Source organism: Drosophila subpulchrella, unplaced genomic scaffold, assembly GCF_014743375.2.
Source record: "Drosophila subpulchrella strain 33 F10 #4 breed RU33 unplaced genomic scaffold, RU_Dsub_v1.1 Primary Assembly Seq153, whole genome shotgun sequence".
In the NCBI taxonomy this organism is placed as follows: Eukaryota; Metazoa; Arthropoda; class Insecta; order Diptera; family Drosophilidae; genus Drosophila; species Drosophila subpulchrella.
In genome coordinates, this window is record NW_023665492.1 from 75,001 (window position 1) to 98,787 (window position 23,787).

The window sequence follows — 23,787 nt, forward strand, 5'->3', positions numbered from 1 at the left end:
TTTTTGAACCCGTCAACTTCAATTCGGGTATTTTCAATTGTCTTTGCCAACCATTTATATGGTATTCTCTATTATAATAAGAGAATACTAGTGTATATCCATTATATGGATATATCATCTTCATATTATTTGCTACACCACCCTATAGTAGTTTTTGAACCCATCATCTGCAATTCGGGTATTTTCAATTGTCTTTGCCAACCAACTATACGGTATTCTCTCTTATAATAAGAGAATACAAGTATATTTTCATTATATGGATATAATGCCATTTATTTTTCAATATCCATATAATTCATTTAGTTTTGTATGTACAAAACAAGTTTTCTTTATAGTATTGACAAAATCATATGTTTACGCATAACATAAGTTTTGACCAATACGAGGAGGGGCCCGCCAACGACCACCTCCCTATAGTAGTTTTTTACCCCACGCACTACTGCGTGCCTGTTTACAGTACTAGTGCCAGCTATCACTAGGTTTATATATCATGTTTCAGTGATATATGGGTAAATTCTACCATTTATTCTTATGTATATGGCATTTCTATGCCATATTTATACAATCCATTCATATCTTAATGTATATTTATTATATTATACATTATTATGCCTTATAGGTATTATACCTATAAGCCATATCCATACGATTCATTCACTAGTGCCGCCCCTCACTAGGTTTATAATTGTTATATCATTGATATACAATTTATTTCTATATATATGGCATTTATATGCCATATCCATACAATGCATTCACATTTCAATGTATATTTACTTGTTATACATTATTATGCCTTATAGGTATTATACCTATAAGCCATATCCATACGATTCACTTATATAAATATATGTATATTTTTCTATACATAATTTTTTTTTACTTTTGTATGGATTTCTATGCATATCCATAGTTTATATGGATATGCTTGGCGTTCTATATAGTATTGACAAATTCATATGCATAACATAAGTTTTGACCAATACGAGGAGGGGCCCGCCAACGACCACCTCCCTATAGTAGTTTTTTACCCCACGCACTATTGCGTGCCTGTTTACAGTACTAGTGCCAGCTATCACTAGGTTTATATATCGTGTTTCAGTGATATATGGGTAAATTCTACCATTTATTCTTATGTATATGGCATTTCTATGCCATATTTATACAATCCATTCATATCTTAATGTATATTTATTATATTATACATTATTATGCCTTATAGGTATTATACCTATAAGCCATATCCATACGATTCATTCACTAGTGCCGCCCCTCACTAGGTTTATAATTGTTATATCATTGATATACAATTTATTTCTATATATATGGCATTTATATGCCATATCCATACAATGCATTCACATTTCAATGTATATTTACTTGTTATACATTATTATGCCTTATAGGTATTATACCTATAAGCCATATCCATACGATTCACTTATATAAATATATGTATATTTTTCTATACATAATTTTTTTTTACTTTTGTATGGATTTCTATGCATATCCATAGTTTATATGGATATGCTTGGCGTTCTATATAGTATTGACAAATTCATATGCATAACATAAGTTTTGACCAATACGAGGAGGGGCCCGCCAACGACCACCTCCCTATAGTAGTTTTTTACCCCACGCACTATTGCGTGCCTGTTTACAGTACTAGTGCCAGCTATCACTAGGTTTATATATCGTGTTTCAGTGATATATGGGTAAATTCTACCATTTATTCTTATGTATATGGCATTTCTATGCCATATTTATACAATCCATTCATATCTTAATGTATATTTATTATATTATACATTATTATGCCTTATAGGTATTATACCTATAAGCCATATCCATACGATTCATTCACTAGTGCCGCCCCTCACTAGGTTTATAATTGTTATATCATTGATATACAATTTATTTCTATATATATGGCATTTATATGCCATATCCATACAATGCATTCACATTTCAATGTATATTTACTTGTTATACATTATTATGCCTTATAGGTATTATACCTATAAGCCATATCCATACGATTCACTTATATAAATATATGTATATTTTTCTATACATAATTTTTTTTTACTTTTGTATGGATTTCTATGCATATCCATAGTTTATATGGATATGCTTGGCGTTCTATATAGTATTGACAAATTCATATGCATAACATAAGTTTTGACCAATACGAGGAGGGGCCCGCCAACGACCACCTCCCTATAGTAGTTTTTTACCCCACGCACTATTGCGTGCCTGTTTACAGTACTAGTGCCAGCTATCACTAGGTTTATATATCGTGTTTCAGTGATATATGGGTAAATTCTACCATTTATTCTTATGTATATGGCATTTCTATGCCATATTTATACAATCCATTCATATCTTAATGTATATTTATTATATTATACATTATTATGCCTTATAGGTATTATACCTATAAGCCATATCCATACGATTCATTCACTAGTGCCGCCCCTCACTAGGTTTATAATTGTTATATCATTGATATACAATTTATTTCTATATATATGGCATTTATATGCCATATCCATACAATGCATTCACATTTCAATGTATATTTACTTGTTATACATTATTATGCCTTATAGGTATTATACCTATAAGCCATATCCATACGATTCACTTATATAAATATATGTATATTTTTCTATACATAATTTTTTTTTATTTTGTATGGATTTCTATGCATATCCATAGTTTATATGGATATGCTTGGCGTTCTATATAGTATTGACAAATTCATATGCATAACATAAGTTTTGACCAATACGAGGAGGGGCCCGCCAACGACCACCTCCCTATAGTAGTTTTTTACCCCACGCACTATTGCGTGCATGTTTACAGTACTAGTGCCAGCTATCATTAGGTTTATATATCGTGTTTCAGTGATATATGGGTAAATTCTACCATTTATTCTTATGTATATGGCATTTCTATGCCATATTTATATAATTCATTCATATCTTAATTTATATTTATTATATTATACATTATTATGCCTTATAGGTATTATACCTATAAGCCATATCCATACGATTCATATACTAGTGCAGCCCCTCACTAGGTTTATATATCTCATTTTAATTATATATTGGTAAATTCTATTATTTATTCTTGTGTATATGGCACTTATATGCCGCCATATCTATAAAAATGCATTTATATTTCAATGTATATTTTCTATATTATACATTATTATGCCTTAAAAAGTTATTATACCTACCATAAGGCGATATCCATACGATTCATTTATATAAAAGATATATGTATAATTTTCTATACATAATTTTTTTTTATGAATATATGGGTTTCCTAAGCATATCCATATAATACATTTAGTTTTATATGGATTAGATTGGTCTTCTTTATTGTATTGCCAAACTCATATTGATAAAATAAGTTTTGAACAATAAGAGGATCAGCCGCCAACCAACCAACCACTGCTACCATTGGAGGAACATATACTTACTTTTTATATGTCCTCTTACTTGAATGGTCCTCTCTTTACTTGAAAATTTCATTACCATAGGAATCTATTTATACATGGAATATGATTTCCACTACTTTTTCGCGTCACTAATAATTAATATGACGATACAGACTTGCTACCATAACATAAGTCTTGAACAATAATAGGAGCAGCCGCCAACCAACCACCAACCAACCAACCACTGCTACCATTGATAGTAATTTTATATGTCCTCTTTAGTTGAATTTCAATACCATAGGAATATTTATACATGGAATATGTTTTGCCACTACTTTTTCGCGTCACTAATAATATGACGATACAGTCTTGCTACCATAACATAAGTTTTGAACAATAAGAGGAGCAGACACACCAACCAACCAACCGCGCTGCTACCATTATATATACTTATATTTATATAAGTCCTCTTTACTTGAATGGCCTCTTTACTTGAATTTCAATACCATAGGAATATTTATTTATACATGGAATATGTTTTGCCACTACTTTTTCGCGTCACTAATAATATGACGATATAGACTTGCTACCATAACATAAGTTTTGAACAATAAGAGGAGCAGACACCAACCAACCAACCGCTGCTACCATTGAATGAACCATATATACAAACTTTTATATATGTCCTCTTTACTTGAATTTTAATACCATAGGAATATTTATACATGGAATATGTTTGCCACTTTATCATCGCGTCACTAATAAGATGACGATACATTTTGTTTGTTCAATATTTACTTATATATTGATGTTTCCAATTTAGGTCTTTTATATTTCTTCTTCCCTACCTTACACACCACAAACAAAGTGGCGTGCGATGCTGCAAGCAAGCATAATGATTATGCCCGCTTGCAACATCTTTATTATCGAATCATCAAGCAAAGGATAAGCTTCAGTGGATCGCAGTATGGCAGCTGCTCAACCACTTACAACACCTTGCCTGTTACAAAAGTCGTTTACAATTGATTCTAGGCTTTGTCATTGTATTAAATAATGCTTTTATATGTAACTAGCGCGGCATCAGGTGATCAAAGATCCTCCCAATTTACTATGTTACAAATTACATTGGCATCACATCCATTGTCGTTTATAAAGTAAATTATAAACTTTAAATGGTTTAGAAGCCATACAATGCAAATTGCCCCTTATTTATCATTGCAGTCCAGCACGGATACGACCTTAGAGGCGTTCAGGCATAATCCAACGGACGTAGCGTCATACCACTGTTCGCTCGAACAAGTATTGTGCCATTGGTCCGTACCTGCGGTTCCTCTCGTACTACGCAGGAATGCTGTCGCAACAACGTTTTGTCATTAGTAGGGTAAAACTAACCTGTCTCACGACGGTCTAAACCCAGCTCACGTTCCCTTGCATGGGTGAACAATCCAACGCTTGGTGAATTTTGCTTCACAATGATAGGAAGAGCCGACATCGAAGGATCAAAAAGCGACGTCGCTATGAACGCTTGGCCGCCACAAGCCAGTTATCCCTATGGTAACTTTTCTGACACCTCTTGTTAAAAACTCTTTAAACCAAAAGGATCGATAGGCCGAGCTTTTGCTGTCCCTGTGTGTACTGAACACCGAGATCAAGTCAGCATTTGCCCTTTTGCTCTATGTGTGGTTTCTGTCCGCACTGAGCTGGCCTTGGGACACCTCCGTTATTATTTGAGAGATGTACCGCCCCAGTCAAACTCCCTACCTGGCAATGTCCTTGAATTGGATCATACCTGAGTAATTGGAGTTATACCAAATTTTCAAATCAAAAATACATAAATGCACCGTTTTATTAAAGAATTTGTTTGCGATTATATAACAAACTCGTGATACTTTGATCAAGAAGCTTGCATCAAAACCCAATACCATAAGATATAATAAATATATCCGTATAATGGCTAGGAAATGATACACGTTCCATTTAATCAAGTAAGTAAGGAAACAATAAGAGTAGTGGTATTTCATTGGCGATACCAAACCGAAGTCTAATATCTCCCACTTATTCTACACCTCTTATGTCTCCTTACACTGCCAGATTAGAGTCAAGCTCAAAAGGGTCTTCTTTCCCCGCTAATTATTCCAAGCCCGTTCCCTTGGCTGTGGTTTCGCTAGATAGTAGATAGGGACAGTAGGAATCTCGTTAATCCATTCATGCGCGTCACTAATTAGATGACGAGGCATTTGGCTACCTTAAGAGAGTCATAGTTACTCCCGCCGTTGACCCGCGCTTACTTGAATTTCTTCACTTTGACATTCAGAGCACTGGGCAGAAATCACATTGTGTCAACACCCGCTAGGGCCATCACAATGCTTTGTTTTAATTAGACAGTCGGATTCCCCAAGTCCGTGCCAGTTCTGAATTGATTGTTAATTGATAATCGTTATAATTAATAAGAACTAATTGGTTTAACCCAATTAGTATTCTTAAAAATTTTAGCAAGAAAGTTCCACAATTGGCTACGTAACTAAACTATCCGGGGAACAAGTGACCAACATAAATGCCAGACACTCTATTTACCCAGAACGAGCACATAAACCATGTTATTGTTTCCCAATCAAGCCCGACTATCTCAATCTTCAGAGCCAATCCTTATCCCGAAGTTACGGATCTAATTTGCCGACTTCCCTTACCTACATTATTCTATCGACTAGAGACTCTTCACCTTGGAGACCAGCTGCGGATATTGGTACGGCCTGTTGAGAAGTTTGCGTGTCCCCACCATAAATTTTCAAGGTCCGAGGAGAAAATATCGACACAACAGTATATGTCATGCTCTTCTAGCCCATCTACCATATCTCTCTGCGAAAGACTTCCATGGTAGTACGGCTATAAAACAGAAAAGAAAACTCTTCCGATATCTCTCGACGGCTTCTTTATGGTCGTTCCTGTTGCCAGGATGAGCACGAGGCCCATATTTAATAACAAACGGATACTCAACAGGTTACGGAATTGGAACCGTATTCCCTTTCGTTCAAAATTATTCAAGTATATTAATTAGCTTGATTTATATAATATAATTATATTTGTATGGCATTTGTGTTTTACTTGAAAATTTTCGGCTTTCGCCTTGAACTTAGGACCGACTAACTCGTGATCAACCACTGTTCACACGAAACCCTTCTCCACTTCAGTCCTCCAAGGTCTCATTCGATTATTTGCTACTACCACCAAGATCTGTACCAATGGCAGCTCCATGCAGGCTTACGCCAAACACTTCTACGCATACCATTGTACCTTCCTACTCACTAAAGTTTCAAAATTTATATCACAAGTAATATAAATCATCTACTTTAGCGGTAATGTATAGGTATACAACTTAAGCGCCATCCATTTTAAGGGCTAGTTGCTTCGGCAGGTGAGTTGTTACACACTCCTTAGCGGATTTCGACTTCCATGATCACCGTCCTGCTGTTTTAAGCAACCAACGCCTTTCATGGTATCTGCATGAGTTGTTAATTTGGGCACCGTAACATTACGTTTGGTTCATCCCACAGCGCCAGTTCTGCTTACCAAAAGTGGCCCACTGGGCACATTATATCATAACCTTGAACTTCATATCAAGAAAGTTAAGGTTCTTACCCATTTAAAGTTTGAGAATAGGTTAAGATCGTTTCGACCCTAAGGCCTCTAATCATTCGCTTTACCAGATAAGATTATTTTATATAACATTAAAATGCACCAGCTATCCTGAGGGAAACTTCGGAAGGAACCAGCTACTAGATGGTTCGATTGGTCTTTCGCCCCTATACTCAATTCTGACAATCGATTTGCACGTCAGAACTGTTTCGGTCTTCCATCAGGGTTTCCCCTGACTTCAACCTGATCAAGTATAGTTCACCATCTTTCGGGTCACAGCATATATGCTCAAGGTACGTTCCAGTTAGAGGCATAAATAATATAAATATCATTATACATAACTATATAGAACGCCCCGGGATTGTGTTAATTAGCTATAAATAGTTAAAAAACTAATCCCATTATTAGTCAAGTTAATTACGCTATTAGGTTTATATCCCAATAACTTGCACATATGTTAGACTCCTTGGTCCGTGTTTCAAGACGGGTCCCGAAGGTATCCTGAATCTTTCGCATTGTTAATCATACAAGTGCATATAATAAACACAAAAATCAATGATAATTATGCCATTATATAATTCCGAAAAATTAACGCACTGTATTCATATAAATCTATCAGCACTTTATCAAATTAATAACATTTATTCTGTGTTAAAATGCAAGCAAATTAATTTGAATAAACTATAAGTTATATTTTATGATAAATTTTGTATGCTAATAGATTACAATGTCCTTATATGGAAAAAATGCACACTATTATCATAATATTGTTTAAATATTACAATTTTAATGATGAATTTTCCATAACGGATATTCAGGTTCATCGGGCTTAACCTCTAAGCAGTTTCACGTACTGTTTAACTCTCTATTCAGAGTTCTTTTCAACTTTCCCTCACGGTACTTGTTTACTATCGGTCTCATGGTTATATTTAGTTTTAGATGGAGTTTACCACCCACTTAGTGCTGCACTATCAAGCAACACGACTCTTTGGAAACATCATCTAGTAATCATTAACGTTATACGGGCCTGGCACCCTCTATGGGTAAATGGCCTCATTTAAGAAGGACTTAAATCGTTAATTTCTCATACTAGAATATTGACGCTCCATACACTGCATCTCACATTTGCCATATAGACAAAGTGACTTAGTGCTGAACTGATTTCTTTTCGCTCGCCGCTACTAAGAAAATCCTGGTTAGTTTCTTTTCCTCCCCTAATTAATATGCTTAAATTCAGGGGGTAGTCCCATATGAGTTGAGGTTGTGTATAACTTTTTTTGCAATTAATTCTTTATATATAATGATAAAACATTTTATTAAATTCGTTATATATTTTATATATTTGTATGGCATTTGTTTGGTCTAACGAATCAACGAAGAATAATAATATTGTCAACGGCTTTCTATTTACTAATCTTTAATAAGAGACAATTCTAGATAAATTTTTTATGCTAGACATTTCTCAGTATTATTTGATTGAAAAAGAAAATATTTCTCTTCGTTTTTCACATTCAAATTATTTACTAATGTGAGATAATGTTTTTCATATATTTGTTAATATTATGAATAATATAATAATTAAATTATTATTATCCAATAATATACCATATGCTTATAAAATTTCATTATAAAATTTATATAAACAACTTAATTAGCATAGTCTTACAACCCTCAACCATATGTAGTCCAAGCAGCACTATAAAATTAATTAAAGTACATAACAGCATGGACTGCGATATGCGTTCAAAATGTCGATGTTCATGTGTCCTGCAGTTCACACGATGACGCACAGTTTGCTGCGTTCTTCATCGACCCATGAGCCGAGTGATCCACCGCTTAGAGTTTTATATATTGGTTTGGTAATTTTGTCATATATGTTTTTATTGAAAGAAATTAAAAATACACCATTTTACTGGCATATATCAATTCCTTCAATAAATTGATTTTTATACCTAAAACGAATGCTGCGAAATGTCTTAGTTTCATATAACCAATAATATATCAAGTATTTTTTAAATGGCATTTACGGTATTAATACTTTTTTTTAGCGATATATATTGAAATTTATATAAAACATTAACCTGTAATAATCAGGTACAACATTGTACATTTTAGGTTGTTGCATTATCCAATGTATGCGCATAACTGAGATGAACAATACATATCGCAACGCGTGTATATTATGGTCCATATACACACAGTGTTTTATTAATTAATTGCATTTAATATACAATATAATAATAATATTAAATAAATTTAATAATTTCGATTTGCTTGTTCGAATTTGTTATTTGTTTGCTTTTGCTTATTTATTTATCTCTTATTTAATGCAATAATATATTTATTATTACAATTATTATTTCGATTTGCTTGTTCGAAATTTTATATTTGATCTATAAAAGATCATATTTTTGGCAATTTATATTTTATTTGTATTACTATAATATATTATATTATTATAATAAAAACAAATTTTTTTATTAACGGTAAGGATATTAAACAATAATGATCCTTCCGCAGGTTCACCTACGGAAACCTTGTTACGACTTTTACTTCCTCTAAATAATCAAGTTCGGTCAACTTTTGCGAAACAACCGTAACACACAAGGCGTCACAGTGATCACGTCCGGAGACCTCACTAAATAATTCAATCGGTAGTAGCGACGGGCGGTGTGTACAAAGGGCAGGGACGTAATCAATGCGAGTTAATGACTCACACTTACTGGGAATTCCAAGTTCATGTGAACAGTTTCAGTTCACAATCCCAAGCATGAAAGTGGTTCAGCGGTTTACCCGGACCTCTCGGTCTAGGAAATACACGTTGATACTTTCATTGTAGCGCGCGTGCAGCCCAGGACATCTAAGGGCATCACAGACCTGTTATTGCTCAATCTCATTATTGCTAGACGCAATTTGTCCATTTAAGAAGCTAGTGTCCTTATAATGGGACAAACCAACAGGTACGGCTCCACTTATATAAACACATTCAAACACAATAAACATTTTACTGCCACCATGAATGAAGGCTATATAAGCTTCAACACCATAATCCTGAAGATATCTATTTAATATATTTGAGTCTCGTTCGTTATCGGAATTAACCAGACAAATCACTCCACGAACTAAGAACGGCCATGCACCACCACCCATAGATTCGAGAAAGAGCTATCAATCTGTCTTACACACTTATGTTCGGACCTGGTAAGTTTTCCCGTGTTGAGTCAAATTAAGCCGCAGGCTCCACTCCTGGTGGTGCCCTTCCGTCAATTCCTTTAAGTTTCAGCTTTGCAACCATACTTCCCCCGGAGCCCAAAAGCTTTGGTTTCCCGGGAAGCGACTGAGAGAGCCATAAAAGTAGCTACACCCAATTGCTAGCTGGCATCGTTTATGGTTAGAACTAGGGCGGTATCTGATCGCCTTCGAACCTCTAACTTTCGTTCTTGATTAATGAAAACATCTTTGGCAAATGCTTTCGCTTAAGTTAGTCTTACGACGGTCCAAGAATTTCACCTCTCGCGTCGTAATACTAATGCCCCCAAACTGCTTCTATTAATCATTACCTCTTGATCTGAAAACCAATGAAAGCAGAACAGAGGTCTTATTTCATTATCCCATGCACAGAATATTCAGGCATTTGAAGCCTGCTTTAAGCACTCTAATTTGTTCAAAGTAATTGTACCGGCCCACAATAACACTCGTTTAAGAGCACTAATGCAGGTTTTTAAATAGGAGGAACATATGAAAAAATACAAGTATCTAAGCACATGTAAGAACTCCACCGGTAATACGCTTACATACATAAAGGTATAGTACTAACCACAATTGTAAGTTGTACTACCCGTATGAAGCACAAGTTCAACTACGAACGTTTTAACCGCAACAACTTTAATATACGCTATTGGAGCTGGAATTACCGCGGCTGCTGGCACCAGACTTGCCCTCCAATTGGTCCTTGTTAAAGGATTTAAAGTGTACTCATTCCAATTACAGGGCCTCGGATATGAGTCCTGTATTGTTATTTTTCGTCACTACCTCCCCGAGCTGGGAGTGGGTAATTTACGCGCCTGCTGCCTTCCTTAGATGTGGTAGCCGTTTCTCAGGCTCCCTCTCCGGAATCGAACCCTGATTCCCCGTTACCCGTTGCAACCATGGTAGTCCTAGATACTACCATCAAAAGTTGATAGGGCAGACATTTGAAAGATCTGTCGTCGGTACAAGACCATACGATCTGCATGTTATCTAGAGTTCAACCAATATAACGATCTTGCGATCGCTTGGTTTTAGCCTAATAAAAGCACATGTCCCATAAGGTTCATGTTTTAATTGCATGTATTAGCTCTAGAATTACCACAGTTATCCAAGTAACTGTTAACGATCTAAGGAACCATAACTGATATAATGAGCCTTTTGCGGTTTCACTTTTAATTCGTGTGTACTTAGACATGCATGGCTTAATCTTTGAGACAAGCATATAACTACTGGCAGGATCAACCAGAATAATGTTTTTATTCATATTTCATTCATATTTTTGAATAGAAATTAGCAATATAAATTTTATAGATTGTTTTCTATCGAATACGGCCATTTTTATATAGCATTCGTATACGTTTGTTGTTTTCACAATATATACTTGTTCCGCCACTAATAATAACAAGTTTTTTAATTATTGATGTTAAAAACACAATATTTTTTTTTCGTAATACGTAATAATTTTCTTTATATTTGCATATTTCATTCTAAAATATCTTTTTTGTTCGACATACGTCATTATTGTATCCACACATGTACAATTTTTGTTTAACCAATATAAAATATTGAATTAAATCATTTGTATTTTGATGATAAATTTAAAATTTATCTGTATATATTCATATAAGACTCTTTGGTAATATATAATATAAAACCGAGCGCATATATGATATGTACGTTAGAAGAAATAATATATATATATATTATTTTCTTTTAATATAGGGACACCTCTTTTAATTTATCCCCGCAGGGAATTATCACATAACTCAGTATGTGATAATGGCAGACCAATATACATATATATCAAGATTATCAATACAAAATATATATCATTATTAGCCTGCCTCAATTGTAATTATTTATTTGGATTAACGATAAAGTTCGGAAACAATTTGTTATTCTATGTATAATAGAAACCTTGGCCTTTGTTTCAACATTATTATCTTTGGGCTTAAAATATTAACCGTGGAGCCAAGTCTCATATTCATAAATGAATAAAGAAACAAATTTGACGGATTAATATCTTCTCTACCGACAGACAGTATTTTGTCACGTCAATAGTAGATGGCCGGCCCATTGACCATCCTATAGTAGTTTTTGGACCCAATATCTTTAATTCGGGTATTTTCAATTGTCTTTGCCAATCAACCGTTTGGTACTCTCTCATATAATAAGAGAATACACATATAATTCCATTATATGGATATATCTTCATTATTTTATTTGCTACATCACCCTATAATAGTTTTTGAACCCGTCAACTTCAATTCGGGTATTTTCAATTGTCTTTGCCAACCATTTATATGGTATTCTCTATTATAATAAGAGAATACTAGTGAATATCCATTATATGGATATATCATCTTCATATTATTTGCTACACCACCCTATAGTAGTTTTTGAACCCATCATCTGCAATTCGGGTATTTTCAATTGTCTTTGCCAACCAACTATACGGTATTCTCTCTTATAATAAGAGAATACAAGTATATTTTCATTATATGGATATAATGCCATTTATTTTTCAATATCCATATAATTCATTTAGTTTTGTATGTACAAAACAAGTTTTCTTTATAGTATTGACAAAATCATATGTTTACGCATAACATAAGTTTTGACCAATACGAGGAGGGGCCCGCCAACGACCACCTCCCTATAGTAGTTTTTTACCCCACGCACTACTGCGTGCCTGTTTACAGTACTAGTGCCAGCTATCACTAGGTTTATATATCGTGTTTCAGTGATATATGGGTAAATTCTACCATTTATTCTTATGTATATGGCATTTCTATGCCATATTTATACAATCCATTCATATCTTAATGTATATTTATTATATTATACATTATTATGCCTTATAGGTATTATACCTATAAGCCATATCCATACGATTCATTCACTAGTGCCGCCCCTCACTAGGTTTATAATTTTTATATCATTGATATACAATTTATTTCTATATATATGGCATTTATATGCCATATCCATACAATGCATTCACATTTCAATGTATATTTACTTGTTATACATTATTATGCCTTATAGGTATTATACCTATAAGCCATATCCATACGATTCACTTATATAAATATATGTATATTTTTCTATACATAATTTTTTTTTACTTTTGTATGGATTTCTATGCATATCCATAGTTTATATGGATATGCTTGGCGTTCTATATAGTATTGACAAATTCATATGCATAACATAAGTTTTGACCAATACGAGGAGGGGCCCGCCAACGACCACCTCCCTATAGTAGTTTTTTACCCCACGCACTACTGCGTGCCTGTTTACAGTACTAGTGCCAGCTATCACTAGGTTTATATATCGTGTTTCAGTGATATATGGGTAAATTCTACCATTTATTCTTATGTATATGGCATTTCTATGCCATATTTATACAATCCATTCATATCTTAATGTATATTTATTATATTATACATTATTATGCCTTATAGGTATTATACCTATAAGCCATATCCATACGATTCATTCACTAGTGCCGCCCCTCACTAGGTTTATAATTGTTATATCATTGATATACAATTTATTTCTATATATATGGCATTTATATGCCATATCCATACAATGCATTCACATTTCAATGTATATTTACTTGTTATACATTATTATGCCTTATAGGTATTATACCTATAAGCCATATCCATACGATTCACTTATATAAATATATGTATATTTTTCTATACATAATTTTTTTTTACTTTTGTATGGATTTCTATGCATATCCATAGTTTATATGGATATGCTTGGCGTTCTATATAGTATTGACAAATTCATATGCATAACATAAGTTTTGACCAATACGAGGAGGGGCCCGCCAACGACCACCTCCCTATAGTAGTTTTTTACCCCACGCACTACTACGTGCCTGTTTACAGTACTAGTGCCAGCTATCACTAGGTTTATATATCGTGTTTCAGTGATATATGGGTAAATTCTACCATTTATTCTTATGTATATGGCATTTCTATGCCATATTTATACAATCCATTCATATCTTAATGTATATTTATTATATTATACATTATTATGCCTTATAGGTATTATACCTATAAGCCATATCCATACGATTCATTCACTAGTGCCGCCCCTCACTAGGTTTATAATTGTTATATCATTGATATACAATTTATTTCTATATATATGGCATTTATATGCCATATCCATACAATGCATTCACATTTCAATGTATATTTACTTGTTATACATTATTATGCCTTATAGGTATTATACCTATAAGCCATATCCATACGATTCACTTATATAAATATATGTATATTTTTCTATACATAATTTTTTTTTACTTTTGTATGGATTTCTATGCATATCCATAGTTTATATGGATATGCTTGGCGTTCTATATAGTATTGACAAATTCATATGCATAACATAAGTTTTGACCAATACGAGGAGGGGCCCGCCAACGACCACCTCCCTATAGTAGTTTTTTACCCCACGCACTACTACGTGCCTGTTTACAGTACTAGTGCCAGCTATCACTAGGTTTATATATCGTGTTTCAGTGATATATGGGTAAATTCTACCATTTATTCTTATGTATATGGCATTTCTATGCCATATTTATACAATCCATTCATATCTTAATGTATATTTATTATATTATACATTATTATGCCTTATAGGTATTATACCTATAAGCCATATCCATACGATTCATTCACTAGTGCCGCCCCTCACTAGGTTTATAATTGTTATATCATTGATATACAATTTATTTCTATATATATGGCATTTATATGCCATATCCATACAATGCATTCACATTTCAATGTATATTTACTTGTTATACATTATTATGCCTTATAGGTATTATACCTATAAGCCATATCCATACGATTCACTTATATAAATATATGTATATTTTTCTATACATAATTTTTTTTTACTTTTGTATGGATTTCTATGCATATCCATAGTTTATATGGATATGCTTGGCGTTCTATATAGTATTGACAAATTCATATGCATAACATAAGTTTTGACCAATACGAGGAGGGGCCCGCCAACGACCACCTCCCTATAGTAGTTTTTTACCCCACGCACTATTGCGTGCATGTTTACAGTACTAGTGCCAGCTATCATTAGGTTTATATATCGTGTTTCAGTGATATATGGGTAAATTCTACCATTTATTCTTATGTATGTATATGGCATTTCTATGCCATATTTATATAATTCATTCATATCTTAATTTATATTTATTATATTATACATTATTATGCCTTATAGGTATTATACCTATAAGCCATATCCATACGATTCATATACTAGTGCAGCCCCTCACTAGGTTTATATATCTCATTTTAATTATATATTGGTAAATTCTATTATTTATTCTTGTGTATATGGCACTTATATGCCGCCATATCTATAAAAATGCATTTATATTTCAATGTATATTTTCTATATTATACATTATTATGCCTTAAAAAGTTATTATACCTACCATAAGGCGATATCCATACGATTCATTTATATAAAAGATATATGTATAATTTTCTATACATAATTTTTTTTTATGAATATATGGGTTTCCTAAGCATATCCATATAATACATTTAGTTTTATATGGATTAGATTGGTCTTCTTTATTGTATTGCCAAACTCATATTGATAAAATAAGTTTTGAACAATAAGAGGATCAGCCGCCAACCAACCAACCACTGCTACCATTGGAGGAACATATACTTACTTTTTATATGTCCTCTTACTTGAATGGTCCTCTCTTTACTTGAAAATTTCATTACCATAGGAATCTATTTATACATGGAATATGATTTCCACTACTTTTTCGCGTCACTAATAATTAATATGACGATACAGACTTGCTACCATAACATAAGTCTTGAACAATAATAGGAGCAGCCGCCAACCAACCACCAACCAACCAACCACTGCTACCATTGATAGTAATTTTATATGTCCTCTTTAGTTGAATTTCAATACCATAGGAATATTTATACATGGAATATGTTTTGCCACTACTTTTTCGCGTCACTAATAATATGACGATACAGTCTTGCTACCATAACATAAGTTTTGAACAATAAGAGGAGCAGACACACCAACCAACCAACCGCGCTGCTACCATTATATATACTTATATTTATATAAGTCCTCTTTACTTGAATGGCCTCTTTACTTGAATTTCAATACCATAGGAATATTTATTTATACATGGAATATGTTTTGCCACTACTTTTTCGCGTCACTAATAATATGACGATATAGACTTGCTACCATAACATAAGTTTTGAACAATAAGAGGAGCAGACACCAACCAACCAACCGCTGCTACCATTGAATGAACCATATATACAAACTTTTATATATGTCCTCTTTACTTGAATTTTAATACCATAGGAATATTTATACATGGAATATGTTTGCCACTTTATCATCGCGTCACTAATAAGATGACGATACATTTTGTTTGTTCAATATTTACTTATATATTGATGTTTCCAATTTAGGTCTTTTATATTTCTTCTTCCCTACCTTACACACCACAAACAAAGTGGCGTGCGATGCTGCAAGCAAGCATAATGATTATGCCCGCTTGCAACATCTTTATTATCGAATCATCAAGCAAAGGATAAGCTTCAGTGGATCGCAGTATGGCAGCTGCTCAACCACTTACAACACCTTGCCTGTTACAAAAGTCGTTTACAATTGATTCTAGGCTTTGTCATTGTATTAAATAATGCTTTTATATGTAACTAGCGCGGCATCAGGTGATCAAAGATCCTCCCAATTTACTATGTTACAAATTACATTGGCATCACATCCATTGTCGTTTATAAAGTAAATTATAAACTTTAAATGGTTTAGAAGCCATACAATGCAAATTGCCCCTTATTTATCATTGCAGTCCAGCACGGATACGACCTTAGAGGCGTTCAGGCATAATCCAACGGACGTAGCGTCATACCACTGTTCGCTCGAACAAGTATTGTGCCATTGGTCCGTACCTGCGGTTCCTCTCGTACTACGCAGGAATGCTGTCGCAACAACGTTTTGTCATTAGTAGGGTAAAACTAACCTGTCTCACGACGGTCTAAACCCAGCTCACGTTCCCTTGCATGGGTGAACAATCCAACGCTTGGTGAATTTTGCTTCACAATGATAGGAAGAGCCGACATCGAAGGATCAAAAAGCGACGTCGCTATGAACGCTTGGCCGCCACAAGCCAGTTATCCCTATGGTAACTTTTCTGACACCTCTTGTTAAAAACTCTTTAAACCAAAAGGATCGATAGGCCGAGCTTTTGCTGTCCCTGTGTGTACTGAACACCGAGATCAAGTCAGCATTTGCCCTTTTGCTCTATGTGTGGTTTCTGTCCGCACTGAGCTGGCCTTGGGACACCTCCGTTATTATTTGAGAGATGTACCGCCCCAGTCAAACTCCCTACCTGGCAATGTCCTTGAATTGGATCATACCTGAGTAATTGGAGTTATACCAAATTTTCAAATCAAAAATACATAAATGCACCGTTTTATTAAAGAATTTGTTTGCGATTATATAACAAACTCGTGATACTTTGATCAAGAAGCTTGCATCAAAACCCAATACCATAAGATATAATAAATATATCCGTATAATGGCTAGGAAATGATACACGTTCCATTTAATCAAGTAAGTAAGGAAACAATAAGAGTAGTGGTATTTCATTGGCGATACCAAACCGAAGTCTAATATCTCCCACTTATTCTACACCTCTTATGTCTCCTTACACTGCCAGATTAGAGTCAAGCTCAAAAGGGTCTTCTTTCCCCGCTAATTATTCCAAGCCCGTTCCCTTGGCTGTGGTTTCGCTAGATAGTAGATAGGGACAGGTGTGTCTCGGATCCCTCCGAACTTGTTTTACGTGGCGTGTTCCACAATGAAGGGATTACAACCACGGCATTCTAATATACCCACAAGTGAGTATATAATGCACGGGTCTAGGTTAAGCGCCAGACCAACGCCCCGGACTAGAAGCTATAGCTATGTACATAGCATCCACCCCAGTAGCAATTCGAGTACTTACTTGTCGGGCAAGCACTCCCCCTTGCGTAGGGGCGAGATCTATCTAAAATCTCTACTGTTCTGTGGGTCACAGCACCCGAGTTGTATAACGCAACATCCACGTCGAGCCCGAGGACTCTACCCGCGATATAGGTGTCAACCACAGCCACCACGATACTCCCACAAGGGGGCCAACCTCAATGAGCAGCCTTGGAGCTGCTCAACCCGTGGTACCGAAATTACAGGCTCGGTGAGCCTCACCCCTTCAGCTCCGACAAGCTCGGATGGGGCAACCATTGCCATATTAGTCGCCTCCTACGACAAGCTATGGCAGGCTGTGGCAGTATTCTTCGCCGCTACCACACGGCAAAAGAGGTGTGGGACTAACGTCCCGGCGCCTGTGGTTCCTCCCTCGTCGCATCCATCCTTCGCCTCGAGAAGGCAGCATCGGCAAAGACTCCTAGGAGACGCATCCGTTCTGGGGTCTCGACTACTCCCGCGACGATCCATCTTCCCTGGTCTCGAACGACTCCAAGGGCATCCAGGTCCCGCAAATCGTTGTACAGGCGGCATTCACACAGTATGTGGCGCCAGTCCTCTCTTGCCACGCCACATGAGCATGCGGTCGTGGTGCTGAGGGTCCTGCCTTGCAGAAATGCGTTCATCGACCCGTGTCCTGTCAGCAAGAATCCGGCTTTGAGGGTAAAGACAAAGTCTTTCCTCTTGTAGACGAACGCTGCCTCTGGGAAAAACTCGCGAGTCACGGAGCCGTGTTCCGCGCGATCCCATCTGAGTTGCCACTCATTTAGCAGACGTTCGTCTAGCAGCGCCATCTTAGCTTTCCAGTCCAACACGGACAGGTCCTGTCCGTGGAGCCAGTCGCTCTCATCCAGGGGGACATCCTTCCTCAGCTTGAACTTCACGGCGATCCTGTGAGCATCCAGATCCATTGGAGGAGCACCAGCAAGCACCTGCAGTGCCACCGTGGACACTGTGCGGCATACCGGTAGGCATCCTAAAAGGATGGACCTCTGGCACGAGGTGAGGAGTATAAGGGACTTGCCCCTACTCGCCGCCTTGTACCAGACCGAGGCACCAAAGAGTGCACAGGGGACCATGAGTCCGCTGTAAATCGTCCTCTTAGCACGGGAGCTGAGCCCCCAATCGACTCGAAGCACCCGCGCTAGTCCTCCGGCAACTCCAGCCAGCCGATCTCTGAGAGCAGAGATATGCGGGAGAAAACTCAACCGCTCGCCGACTAAGATGCCAAGGTACCGGCATTTGGTGACGTAAGGCAGGCTTGCTCCAGCAAACCGTACCGTCGGTCTCCTCGTGCGTGAAAGCTGTCCTTTCAGCAACATTATTGCCGTCTTGCTGGTTGACACACTCACTCCAACCTCAGCTCCCCAGGCTCCCACGATGTCCATCAACTGCTCGCCCTTCCGCTCCAGATCGGCACGGGAATTCCCGTCGACGAAAAGCAGAAGATCATCTGCAAACGCGCTCAGAGCACAATGTGGCTCCAAGCGCTGAAGCAGCACATCCATCAGTAAATTCCAAATAAATGGACCACTGACGGACCCTTGCGGGCAGCCCCGTGTAACCGCAACTGTGGCTGCTTCATACCTGCTGATGATGCTTGCGCTACGGCCGGAAAAATAACTTTTCCACAAGTCGATTTCTCGACAGCCTACGTCGACAAGCCGATCCAGCACCGCACTCCACTCCACGTTGTCGAAGGCTCCCTTGAAATCGACAAAGATTCCAAGGACCCTCCTCTCGCGACTGTTGGCGACGGTGTTTTTGGCGTGCATCCACGCATCCTCCACGCAGCGTCCAGGCCTGAATCCGAATTGCCATCTGCAGCCATCCGGTAGCACATCCTTCAGCCGATTCACCATGATTCCCTCAAGCGCCTTTCCGAACACTGGCAAAAGGCATATGCCGCGATAAGAGGCAGGATCGCTCCTGTCCTTATCTGGCCCCTTTACCAGCGGTATCACTCTCGGGTGCTTCCACTCGGCCGGAAAGTATCCTTCCGAGATGCACCGAGAGTACAGCTTCGTCAGGTGCTGAGGGATGGCACGCCATACCTCCTTGACAATACCGCCCGTGATGCCATCCATACCCGGCGATCGCCGACTTCTCAGCCTCGCGACGCTGGTTGCCACCTCGAAGGCTTCGAGGATCGGTGGGGCACCAGGGGGTATGTCTTCTCGTGTCGTCGACTCCGCAGCAGGGAAAAAGTTGCGGAGGAGCACACTTGCGCAGTCGTGCCAAGTTACGGAAAGCGCGCCGTTCGACCGGAGACATCCGAGATCGGCTGTCTTCTTCCGGCCTCGGCATATTCGGTATACGTGCCCCCATGGATCATCCTTGTGCCGTCCCACGAAGTCCCGCCAGTTTTGCTCCTTTGTCGTCAAGATAAGCTTCTTGTACTGGCCTGAGGCAAATCTCAGTCCAGCGGCAAGTTGCTCAGCATCGTCGGTGCCACTCCGGCGAGCTGCCTGCAGCCTACGCCTCAGTCTCCGGACCTCTTGGCGCTTGGTACTCAGCTCAGGATTCCACCATATTACGTTTCCCCTCGCTGCAGGTATCCTGCGCCCTATCACCCTGTCGCACACATCGTGTACGATGGAGCGAAGGGCAGACACATGGTCGTCCAACGGCGATTCCTCCAGTTCCTCGAGACTCTGTGCTGCACTCCTTAACTCTACACTGAATCTTCGCCAACTTGCATTGGAGAGCTTCCATTGCGGTACCGGAGCTAGGCTCTCAACGGTACTGCTCGGATCTGGAGTAACCTCAACAGTGATAATGTTGTGGTCACTCAGCTCCCAGAAGTCAACTCTCCAATCGTAGGTTGCCCATACTCGCGCCGCTTCGTTGGCGAAGGTCACGTCGATATCACTTCTAGAGCGGTGATTATCGAACGTGAACACCTGGCTGGCCGTATTCAGTACACTGGCACCGCTTGCGATTATCCACTCGTTCATGAGCTGTCCCCCGTTCGCGGTTCAGGCGGTCTCCAGAGTTGTCTGGGGATTTGCTGAACCACATAGGGGAGACTGCGTTAGCATCAAGTCCGAGGATTGTCGGTGTTCTGCTAGCTAATAGCAGAACCGTATCCAGGTAGTCAGTGTAGGGCTCCAGAGCAGCTAGATGCTGGCAGTATACGGAGGCCAGAAAGATTGTGCCATATCTTCCTGTGACACTCACGCACACTCCGTAGTCCGTCGTCAAAGCCTCGATGGGCATGCAGATGGCAGATGGGTCGTCCACGATGATGGCAGCTTTCTTCCTCCTATCGGCGAATATCCTCATTCCTCCAGGCAGTCCAGTGAGTCGCTTGCCAGCGTCCACGTAGGGCTCCTGGACTAGTGCGAACAGGTGGCCAGCATCTCTCATCTGCTTGGCAAGCTCGATGACAGCGCAACGGCCTCGACCACAGTTAGCTTGGATGAACCTAAACATTAATGTCTAGAGTTCACCCTTGCAAGCACCGCCGCGTATACCGGACATCCAGGGGACAGCATGTGGTGCCCCGACTGGTAGCCCTTAAAACGGCAATTCCGGCAGTCCACCGGGTTCTGACATGCGCGCGCACTGTGGCCAGTCTGTCCGCACTGCCGGCAGACATTCTCTTTATACCGGCAGTCCTTGATCTTGTGGTCAAATCCAACGCATCTGTGGCACGCGTATGTGCGCTCCAACGCCCGGCAATTATAGGCGAACCAGCCAATGTAGGCCTTTCCGCCATCGAGCACGTCGAGGGCCGTGGTGCTGACTTCCAGCGTCACATTAACTGTGGCGCCGTCCGCCTGCGACCACGACTTCTCCAGTCGAACCTGCTTTTTGAACAATTCCAGACTCATCTTATCAGCGAAGTTGTTTTTTGTACAACTCGCTCATAAACTCATCCGGCGGCGTCGCAGTGTCCACGTTGCTGACCACAATTTCGGCGTTTGCGCTGGGCTTTGCTTCACCTCTAGGCCAGCTTCTACAAACTTCTTGTTGGCGACCACCTTTTGTATCTCGCCGGACGATGGGGTGCGGATGATGGCACCGCACGCGCCAGCCCTCTCACCTCATGCAGACGTACTCCTAGCGAGGGAGCAATCTCCTTTCTGACTTTTTCCGCCAGCTCCTTACCCGAAATTTTCGGGTCGGAACTGTGGACAATGGCCCGACCAGGTCTCGCGCGGTTTTCGCGGCCATCGGGGACCCGGAACGGCGGATGGCATCGGGAGGCTTGGATATGCAGAGGGCATATGCAGAGGGCATCCGCGGGGCAGCAGGTTGGGTAGTCGGCGGCGGCGGCGGCGGTGGTGCCTTCTTGGACTGCCGATATCGGTCTTCCAGGACCACGTTACGCAGCGTGAGCGCCGAAATAAGGGCCTCATATTTGGCCACGACGAGTAGCAGCTCCCTGGTGGAGCTCCTCACGATAACGCTGGTGTCGAGTATAAGCTCGGTGCGAATCTTCGCAACTTCCGCGGAAATCCGTCCGGGGCCACCCCTCACCACCTCCATGGCGTGGTCATACTTCACGACGTCTCCAGCGGCGGCGGCAAGTAGCGGCGTCAGCAGCGGCGTCAGCGCTAGTAGCGACGTCAGCACTGGCAGCAGCGACGGGGTCAGCGGTGGTCTTGATAGTCTTCACCTCTTTTGCGCGCGATGCCACCATCGATGACGTCATAGGACGTGCCTTTGGAGCGCTTTTTTTCTCCGCCGGGTGTAACAGTCTTCGCCCTAGCTCCCTTCGCGGACGATGCAGATGATGAAGGGCGACCCTCTGGTTGGTCGTCCCAGTCCTTGTCCGTTTCAACAATATTCGCCCACGATTCCTCGTCGAGCGCAATCAACTTAGCTTTTGGGTTGTCTCGCACCTTACCTCGGCTGCGCTTACCGTCGAGGCGCATCTCGCCCTCGCTCATTGAATCCTCCCCCTCCGACATCTCTTTGGTGGTGTTAAAAATGGGACTCAAAAATACACTCACCCAATTTTTGTTAAGGTCCAGTAGCCTTTTCAGCTCGACTCAAATTTTTTAAAACAAAATAAATTACCAAAAATGCTTTCAATTGTTCACAAAAGGAAAACGCGTATTCCGCCGCTCCTGGCGTGTGTATGATCACGCGAGCAACACTACTTGACCGCGCAGCCAAACCGCGGAGTCTGATACCACTTCCGCCCAATGTAACTTTTGAGGAAACGCAAAAACACGAATTTTCGAATCGAGCAAAAATAAACAGGTACGATTACTTACACTGCCAGATTAGAGTGTGTAGATAGGGACAGTAGGAATCTCGTTAATCCCATTCATGCGCGTCCACTAATTAGATGACGAGGCATTTGGCTACCTTAAGAGAGTCATAGTTACTCCCGCCGTTGACCC

The 23,787-nt window shown here is 39.0% G+C and overlaps 3 non-coding genes across 3 annotated transcripts; all 3 read right to left on the bottom strand.

Annotated features, from left to right (window-relative positions):
- Positions 1 to 4,377: 4,377 nt before the first annotated feature.
- Positions 4,378 to 8,348, bottom strand: LOC119558978. Its single transcript, XR_005220564.1, has one exon. It is a non-coding gene; the product is annotated as a large subunit ribosomal RNA (ribosomal RNA).
- Positions 8,349 to 8,749: 401 nt separating this feature from the next.
- Positions 8,750 to 8,928, bottom strand: LOC119558970. The gene has a single exon (XR_005220556.1). It is a non-coding gene; the product is annotated as a 5.8S ribosomal RNA (ribosomal RNA).
- A 659-nt stretch (positions 8,929 to 9,587) lies between these two features.
- LOC119558976 lies at positions 9,588 to 11,582 on the bottom strand. The gene has a single exon (XR_005220562.1). It is a non-coding gene; the product is annotated as a small subunit ribosomal RNA (ribosomal RNA).
- Positions 11,583 to 23,787: the final 12,205 nt, after the last annotated feature.